Source organism: Malus sylvestris, chromosome 16, assembly GCF_916048215.2.
Source record: "Malus sylvestris chromosome 16, drMalSylv7.2, whole genome shotgun sequence".
NCBI lineage: Eukaryota > Viridiplantae > Streptophyta > Magnoliopsida > Rosales > Rosaceae > Malus > Malus sylvestris.
This window is the reverse complement of record NC_062275.1, coordinates 1,891,025-1,901,281: the sequence shown is the minus strand read 5'-3', so window position 1 is coordinate 1,901,281 and position 10,257 is coordinate 1,891,025. Positions and strand designations below refer to the sequence as shown.

Below are 10,257 nucleotides of genomic sequence, written 5' to 3'. Positions count from 1 at the left end.
GAGCTTATATCAACCAAACATGAAATAGAGCATAAATATTTTTTTCATACGATGATATTTTACTTTAAAATAAGACATAATCAGATATCAAATTCAACACAAATATTATACAAACTTGTTATATATGGAAGTTAAATGTGAGATCTCTCGTTTCCAAAGAAAGAAAAATATAGCTAAACTATAATACAAGTTGTTATATGACATGTATAGCTTTTTAATTTTAATTTCTTTTCTTAGAAACAAAATGTTGGTGACATTGATCCATTTATATTACAAAGATGGTAAAGACAATGACAACCAAAAATTACCCATGTGGCACCATAAGATTAGAGAGAGTCAAGGGTTTTTTCCCCAGAGATATTTGGTGGGAGCTAGGGACATATCAGATGGAAAAGTCTATGGCTGATCACCATAACTTTGAAGACTATATAAAAAACAAAGGGATCGATTAAGATGGTTTTGAAAATAACTTGACAACTTATATTTATATAGATCCTTTGACGAATATATATATATATATATATATATATATATATATATATATATATATATATATATTAGCTAGTACAATTGATTGATTTCACAAGTTCCTACTACACCTGTAACGATTGGTAAACGATTAAAGTAGCTAGTCCGAAATATGTGATAGTTTTGAATAGAAGGACATGTGAAATTTTTGCTCTATGCAACGTATGACTAACGCATGTGAGGAGCTCCATGTGTTTTGGATCTAAACTTTTTTAAACAAAGTGCGATTATTTAATGTTTATAACTAAATTAATAATTAGTTTGAAGTTTATGAAAAGGAGCATCTCAGGAAGGTCACATTTATATGCATATTAATTAAATAAAGGCAGCTATATATCATTATGTATATGCATGGTTACACATCAATTGAAATCATTTGATAGAGTAACTAGTTATGGAAATTGTAAGCCAATTATATATGGTTACCTGTTGAAATTATTGGGAACTACCTATGCTTTTGGAAATAATTTGCGTGAAATAGTATTATAATTTGCGTGAAATAGTATTATATCACGCATGTGACCGCATTCAATGTACACCTAAAATACCTCATAAGCACGACACAAAAGTTACAAATTATTTCATAAAATAATAAGGGAATTGTTATTGGCACTTCAAAAATCTCATTCTACACTCCAAAATTTCTATATTTGGAAAGAAAAATACACTTGTGATGAGTGTAGAATCAGATTTTTGGAGTGTTAATAACACTTCCCAATAATAAAATATGAAAAAACAATTTAATTTAACACCGATTAAGAAATCAACAAAAAAGAAATTAAATTTTTTTTTATTCTTCCTTCCAAACAACGTACGACCTATTTGACATGCATGTCATGCAGCAGCAGGTTGTAGAAGGAGAAGATATCGACGACCAATAGATTCCATCACAACAGTACGTAATAATTGATTATGAATTAACTACGAATTTTTTTTTTTTTTTAAAAGGGACAATTGGCAGCAAGTCACGGTTATTCTTCTTCCGGGGGGGGGGGGGGGGAAGACTCACAGAGTCATTTCAGCATCCCCTTGGCCACAAGTCTAGCTTCCACACTAGTAGTGGGTTTCAAACCCGAGACTTCCAGTTTTCAGTTTTAAGGAAGTCTCGTAATCCACATTTTACCATTGGACCACCAGCTCGTGGTAATTAAGTTCTAGAAAAATTGTTTTCGGAAACGTATTTGATGAAGGAAGCACTCTTCTTAACTCCCGCAGTATTGGTTTTGTCAGTTAACTCTCTCAGTGGTTTGTCAGCGAACCAAATGAGATTGTAGGCAACTCCACCGAGTCTATTAATAACCAATATAACAGAATTGCCACATGGCATTATCTAGAAGATGGGTTAGTTAATACAGGTAGAAGGGTACTGTTGTAATTAGTTCTTATGGGTATATAAGGAGTAATAGGGTTCTCATTTGTGTAAGAAAGCATTGTAAGAATTTCTGAAAGCGTTAATACATTTTCTCTTTCTTCCTCTCTATCTTTCCTCATCTTCTTCTTCGATTCTGGTATCCATTGTTGTTCATAGCTTCTCTGTGTTAATATGGTATCATCGCCGGTTTAGGCTCGTCGCCACTCTCGGTTCTGGTGAAAACTTCCGCTGATTTGGGTGCTATCTTGACGATTGGGTGCTTGAAGATTGGGTGTTTGGTGGTTATCTGGAACGGCGTTCTTAGGAGATTTGGTGGTGTGATTTTCAGCGAATCAGGTGCTTTTGTTTCTTTCTTGGCGCTGTGGTTCAATTTGTTGGAATTTGATTGAAGCGAAGATTTGGGGTTTTTTTTTGGTAGAATCTTGTTGTGTTGATTTCTGCACTTATTATTCTGTGTGTATTGTTCCTTGAAGTATCATTTTCTAGGACTTGTTGATTTTAAAGAAGAAAGTGTCATTCTTTCTATGAATCTTGGAGTTTCAATCTCATGTGCTGTGTTTGTTCCTTGGAGTATCATTCTCTAGGACTTGTCGATTTAAAGAAGAAAGTGTCATTCTTTCTATGATTCTTGGAGTTTCAATCTCCTGATTTGGTGTCTTGAGTAGAAGTGTGCAATTTGGGTTGTGATTTGGAGTGTCATTCTCCTTATTTGGGTATTGTTTTTGTGAATTTTCGAAGTCAGTTGTGTGTTCCTTGGTTGGTAATTCTTTTTTTTTGGTTTGCTCAGAATTGTGATTGATTGAATCTATTTCCAATGGCGTCTTCTTCATTCAAGATTGAGAATTTGTTGGGTATGTTGACTATAAAACTTCGAGATGATAATTTTGCTAAATTGGCCTTCCAGTTTCAGTCGGTTCTTAAAGGGTACAAATTGTTTGGTCATTTTGATGGTACGATTGGTTGTCCATCAAAGTATGCCGTGAGTTCAGAGACTGGTATTACAAGGGAGATTACCACAGAGTTTCTTGATTGGGAGTCTACTAACATGGCTCTTATTAGTCTGCTGCTTGCTACACTAACAGATGAGGCCATGGAGTATGTCTTAGGGTGCAGGACTTCTTTTGAAGCGTGGTCGAATCTTGTTGAAAGATATGCGTCTGTTTCGAAGTCTAGAGTTAACCATTTGAAAACAGAGTTGCATATGATTCAGAAAGGGGCAGATAACATTGATAAATACTTATTGCGTTTGAAGAATATCAGAGATCAGTTAATGGCTGCAGGAGAAACAGTTTCTGACAATGATATTATCATTGCTGGGCTGGCAGGTTTACCTAAGGAATATGGTGTTATTCGCACAATTATCTTGGCACATGAATCTTCCATTACCTTAAGGGAATTTTGTGCCCAACTACTTGGCACTGAAAAGAAGGTTGAAGGAGAAATGAATCTACTGTCTCAGAATATGAATGCTCTTTTTGTTCAGGGTTCTCAGTCTGGTCAGAATACTAGTTTGGGATCTGTCATGTATGGAAGTGGATCTTCGAGTGGTGCATCTTCATCAAATTCTCAAAACCATGCTCATATACCTGCTACTACAGCAGGTACTATTGTTCAGCAACCACAGGGTTCATTTAATAATGCTCATCAACATGGTGTGGAGTCCCAGATGTTTGGTTCTAATACTTTTCCTCCAGGGCATCATGATCAATCTTGTGGATATGGTTTTGTAGCTCACTCTCATTCTGGTCAGCAACATGGGTTCAGATCTTAGACCTATAATGGGGGTTACAGATCTGGAAATGGTGGTCAATCCAGGAATAATAGCAACAACTATAGAACTGGTAACAACTTCAGAGGACGCGAGTTTTATGGTGGAAATGGTCCTTACTCTTCAGGGACAAGACAAGGTCAGAATGTTACTGGGTCGTGGTCAGGCAATACTGAAGCTAGAACAAATGTTGTAGTTGAGTGTCAAATCTGCAATAAAAGAGGTCATACTGCAGTGAACTGTTTTCACAGAAATACAGGCAATACACCAGCTGGGTTTATTGTAGAGTGTCAGATATGTGGAAAAAGAGGACATTCTGCTCTTGACTGTTTTCATAGAGCCAACTACACATATCAAGGTCAGCCACCTCCAGCCTCACTATCTGCCATGAATGCACAACAAACATCTCAGGCTCTTCCTCAGGATTTGTGGATTATGGATTCAGGTGCTTCACACCACATGACTGCAAATATAAATGTTTTAAATCAAGTGGCTCCTTATCAAGGGTCTGATAATATAACCAGTGGTAATGGTTCAAGTCTACCAATTAAACATATCGGTTCCACTGCAATTCATATTGCTGATCATTCTTTAGTTCTCAGTAAAGTTCTTCATGTTCCAAATATTGCCAGAACCCTTCTTTTAGTTAAACAATTGTGTGCAGATAATAATAGTTGGTTTATATGTGATGAATGTGAGTTCTTTGTGCAGGACAAGAAGACAAGGAAGGTGGTGTATCACGGAAAGAGTAAACCCGAAGAGTTATTTCAGATTCCAGTAGTTAAAGCTTCTAGAGGGCACAAGTTTGTTACAAGCGATCCAGTGGCTTACTTAGGGAAAATGGTGAAATCAAATATTTGGCATCAAAGGTTGGGACACCCTACACATGATACTATGGCTGCAATGTTAAAACAGTCTAAGGTTTTACACAAGTTAGATGTGACTTGTACTACTTGTATTTCTTGTATTAAGGGTAAAATGTCTAGGATACATTTTCCTGTTAGACATGATAGTTGTTTGGCTCCTTTTGAGAAAGTTCATACAGATGTTTGGGGTCCAACACCTGTAAAATCTGTGGAAGGTTTTCGATACTATGTACTTTTCGTAGATGAATATACAAGATTTACTTGGATATTTCCCATGTGCAACAAGTCTAATGTGTATGCAATTTTTCTTAAGTTTTATGCTTTTATTCACACTCAGTTTGGGTTAACAATTAAAGGTTTGCAAACAGATGGTGGAGGTGAATACACTAGCAAGCGGTTTACATCCTTTTTGGCTGCAAAAGGCATTATGCAGTTTATTTCTTGCCCTTACACACCTCAACAGAATGGGATTTCTGAGACGAAACATAGACATGTGGTGGACATTGCTCTCACTTTGTTAAATGCTTCTGGTTTAAGTAGTGAGTTTTGGTACTTTGCTTGTGCTCATGCAGTTTTTCTGATTAATAAAATGCCGTGTAAAACCTTTTCATTTAGTTCTCCCTATTTGCTGCTATACAACAAAGTGCCTGAGGTACAGTCCTTAAGAATTTTTGGAACTGCTGTGTTTCCATGGATCAAGTCGTATAACAGTCATAAATTGCAGTTTAAGTCCAAAATGTGTATCTTCTTAGGCTATGCAATGGGGTATAAGGGAGTAATATGTTACGATCAACAGTCTAAGAAATGCATTATATCACGGCATGTTATTTTTAAAGAGTCAATATTTCCAGCAAGGTTGGGACCTTCTCACAGTGGTGTAGCATCCGCTGAGACAGTCAATCAAACTAGCTCTGTGATTATTCCATTTCCTATTCCCATGCGGTCTACAAGGGGTCAATCTGAGCAGGATGGGACATCGGTTTCTAACTCTGGTTCTCATGTATGCATTACTCCACAGAATCACATTTGTGAAGACTCATCAGCATCAACATCTAATGGTTCCTACTCTACAACAAGTGATACACCAACTCCACCTCATTTGCTTCATGTCCTCGATACTACTCAACTTCAGGTATTATTACCTTTGTCTGAGCACTCCTCTAGTACTGATTCACATGTATTACCTGTACAAGAACCACTTCATCCTCGGATTCAAACTAGATTACAAACATGTGCTATTTCAAGAAAGAATTATGCAACTCATTTGGCCACTTTCCCTGAGTTAAATTCATTACAAATACTGGAGTCTTGCTCGGATATGTCCTGCTCTGTGTCAATTACTAGTGCATGTCCTGGAGGGTTTTCATTTCTGGCCGATATCACAAAACCTGAAGAACCTAAAACTTTTAGGGCAGCATCGTGTAAATCTGAATGGCAACATGTTATGCAAGAAGAATATAATGCATTAAGGGCTCAAGGTACATGGGTTCTAGTTCCACCTCCAGCTCACAGAACAATTGTAGGTAGCAAATGGGTGTATAAAATAAAGAAAAATCCATATGGAACAATATCAAGGTATAAGGCTCGGTTAGTTGCTCAGAGGTACACTCAAGAACAAGGGCTGGATTACTCAGAGACTTTCAGTCCTGTGGTCAGACACACTACTGTTCGATTAATTCTTGTTTTAGCTGCACAGTTTGGTTGGAATCTGCGACAACTAGACATTAAAAATGCCTTTTTGCACGGTGATCTCGAGGAAGAGGTCTACATGCAGCAACCTCAAGGATTTGTGGATCATTCCTGTCCAAGTTATGTGTGTAAACTCATTAAATCTCTCTATGGCTTGAAACAAGCCCCGAGAGCCTGGAACTCAAAGTTTACAAGTTATCTTCCATCCCTTGGTTTCACAACTTCCTTATCTGATACAAGCTTATTTGTTAAAGTAGATAAAGGGGATATTGTTCTCTTATTGCTCTATGTAGACGATATTATACTCACTGGTTCCAATCCTACAACAGTTCAAGCAGCGATCAGTGACCTTGCAAAAGTGTTTGATCTCAAGGACATGGGCAGATTATCTTATTTCTTGGAATTGTAGATTCAGTATAAAGATGATGGATCACTGTTTATAAGCCAATCGAAATATGCTAAAGATCTTCTCAAGAAGGCAGCAATGGAGACATGTAAGCCTACATCAACACCATCTAAGCCCCATGCACAATTACTTGAACAAGAAGGTGCTCCTCTCTCTGACCCAAGTCATTATCGAAGTTTGGTAGGGGCTCTCCAATATTTGACATTTACTCGGCCAGATCTTGCTCAGGCTGTTAACATGGTCTGTCAGTTTATGACTTCCCTAACTGATCTTCATATGCATCTTGTCAAACGCATCTTAAGGTACCTGAAAGGAACACTTGAGTATGGTCTGCATTACAAAAAGAGCTTGGATTTCAATTTGTTTGCCTATTCTGATTCAGATTGGGCAACAGACATAAATACCCGACGTTCTATAACTAGTTTTGTGATTTACTTGGGCGATAATCCCATTTCATGGCAGTTTAAGAAGCAATCCACAGTATCTCGCAGCTCTACTGAGGCTGAATACAAAGCTTTAGCACATTCTGCAGCATATTTGTTTTGGATTCGATCTCTCCTCAAATACATGCATCAGTGAATCTTGGTGCCTCCAGTACTTCACTGTGACAATATGAGTGCTTTAGCTCTAAGCTCGAATCCTATCTTTCACTCGAAGATCAAACATCCTGATACCGACTATCATTTTGTTCGTGAAAAGGTACAACGGGGTGATTTAATTGTCCAATATATACCTACTGAAGAACAGGTTGCAAATGTATTCACCAAAGGCCTGCATGGTCCTGTGTTTGTAAAGCACTGCAGACACCTTGCTCTTGCTGTTTCAGGTCCAAGTTTAGATCTTGTTTCAGGTGTTTAGCTGTTTCAAACTTCACTTGGCAGATCCATGTTCAGTTTAAGGGGGGAGTAATAACCAATATAACATAATTGCCACATGGCATTATCTAGAAGATGGGTTAGTTAATCAGGTAGAAGGGTACTGTTGTAATTAGTTCTTATGGGTATATAAGGAGTAATAGGGTTCTCATTTGTGTAAGAAAGCATTGTAAGAATTTCTGAAAGCATTAATACATTGTCTCTTTCTTCCTCTCTATCTTTCCTCATATTCTTCTTCGATTCTGGTATCCATTGTTGTTCATAGCTTCTCTGTGTTAATATCTATATGGTGCCAACGAATGGACCTACAATATAAATCGATATTCCCTTGTCTGTGTGCATCACTATTGTTGGCCCTTGGCTCCGTGCTGGGTCCATCGATGCCCCTAAGACCGGTCTGCTCCATGTCATATATATGTATTCAAGTACGTTAGTTTTATATATCCAAACGTACAATATTATTGTATTTTATATATGTGCTATATGTATATGTATATATGTACCTGGCAACGAGGACGTCGATAGTTATTGTCATTCCTACAGCAATTACTGCCAATTCTCCAATCTGCATGCATGCATGCAGTGCACATATGCATATGTATGAGCATATTAGGGATTAATTACTAACAGCTCTACTATCTGTGGCGATGCCTGAAATAACAAACATCAAGACAAAAGAGGCAATGATCTGCATGACCAAATATCGAACGTCTGATCCAACTAGTTATGTTCCAAAATATACCGCTTGGGGCACCCAAAACAAGGCATAAAGTCCCGCTTGCAAGGATGGATCCTAACACATGCGCTGCAATATACAGAGGCAACTACAAATTATGCAATTGGATGCATGAATATATGACAAGAATTTAATCATGATTAATTAATTAATTGGGCGGAATAGTTTTTGATTAATTAATGCGTGTTTGGGTGGAAAATGGCGGAAGATGGTGAAGGTTATGTCGGATTAAAGTGGGCACTGGAGATATGACCAATCGAATACACCATAACCATGACGATTAATCATCATGTAACTGAAATTCCTGGAACCATAACCATGACCACCGGAGATATTACCGAACTTGTACGAAAATAAGGGTTGAATTGCATGCATTTGTCAATCAGTTTTCGACTTTTATTTTAGGGTTAGGGTTTGTACCAAAATGGGTCTGGCCCAGCTTACTCTGGGGCTCCGAAGAGCTTCGTTCAGTCTTTTGTGTTCTGCTTCAATTTGTTGCTAAAAATATTTGATATAATTAACAAACTCAGCCCGTGGTTTCAAACTCAATTTAACAATTTGGCTAGTATATATTTTCCATCTCACCGGCACCACGCAGCTCACATTTTGCATGCCTTAACGCATAGAAGATATTTTGTAATTTAATGTAATCGGTTCTTTCTTAGAAATCCTACTCTTTGAAGTCCTTGTGAGATATATAAAGGTGTTTACTCTATAAATAAAATCAACAAAGTCAATATTTTTTTACACGTTTACTTTGACTGTAGTTAGTTGAATGTTTGGGTAAAATTTTATCCTTGTTTGTGCAGGATCGAAATTTTTTATTATCATCCGCTTAATTTAGTTACAAAAGAAACATATCTTTTCTTCGGGGTATTGGAGTAGATTGTTTCATGTGTGAAGTTTAACGGCCACACGTGCTCCACATCATTCCAATGGTATTGTCCACGTCTTTGGCTTGAAAATTCGTCACACGTGAAGAGATATGTTGAGAATAAATCCCACATTAATGGGAGGAAGAACTTTACATGAATTTATAAGTAAATTGAGTTACTATTTAAACACATGATAAATGTCTATCGAAAGAATGATTCACTATTTAAATACATAACAAATGTCTATCAAACGAATAATATGGTACGGTGCATTGGTTGCAAGAAAGTTTCATTTTCCGAGATAGATATATCTATATACTATCGATGGTGGCTTTGTTCTTTCTTTAATTTTTTGAACATCATTGTGTTATCATTGGATTTGATGAACAAAAGTCTTATTTACATGCAATGTCTCTCTCGATGGCCCTCAATAGTCTTCAACTGCAAGTCTGCAACCCTACCCTAATTAAACAAATAATGGTCCCAAAGCCGCAGCTGGTCCATCCCTCTGGCTTTCGTGTTCGTTTTTCACCCTACTCTGACCACGGCAGCATGACCACCTCCTCCCTTGCTCTCTCCATCTTTTGATGATGCATTTTTGTTTCTTATTTATTTTCATCTGCACCACGCCTTTATTGCTTTGGTCCAAAACCTAGCCAATTCTCCAATTTGCACAACATTTCTTTTGATATCTCTCGATTCTTTTATATATGTATATATGTATGTACACACACACACACACTCTTATGTTATTGAAAATTTCCACCTGAATAAATTTTGGTTATGAAATAGCTAGGGGGCATATAATATTGAAAGGAACCGATTAAGTCACGCAGTACATAATCATAGTTTCATTATTCAGAAGATTTGATTTTGTATCATGAGGTGGTGTGCCTGCAGAACTTAGGACCAGAAGGGTAGCATGGCCCCCATGTATGCTCAAGTATGAAGCCACGCGCACAAGGACACTACCATATGTTCTTTATGGTGTACCCTACTCATCTTCAGTCCAATCTAATCACCCATTTATCTTTACATAAATTGACAATATCGCTAACATATTTTACGTACAATGGTGAATTCATCTATATTATTAAAGAGCATGTAGTAATTAACATCAGTAGTTTTGTGAGTCTAAATAA

The 10,257-nt window shown here is 37.1% G+C and overlaps 1 pseudogene; it reads right to left on the bottom strand.

Moving 5' to 3' along the window:
- Positions 1-1,675: 1,675 nt before the first annotated feature.
- LOC126607753 (probable aquaporin NIP-type) lies at positions 1,676-8,560 on the bottom strand (annotated as a pseudogene).
- Positions 8,561-10,257: the final 1,697 nt, after the last annotated feature.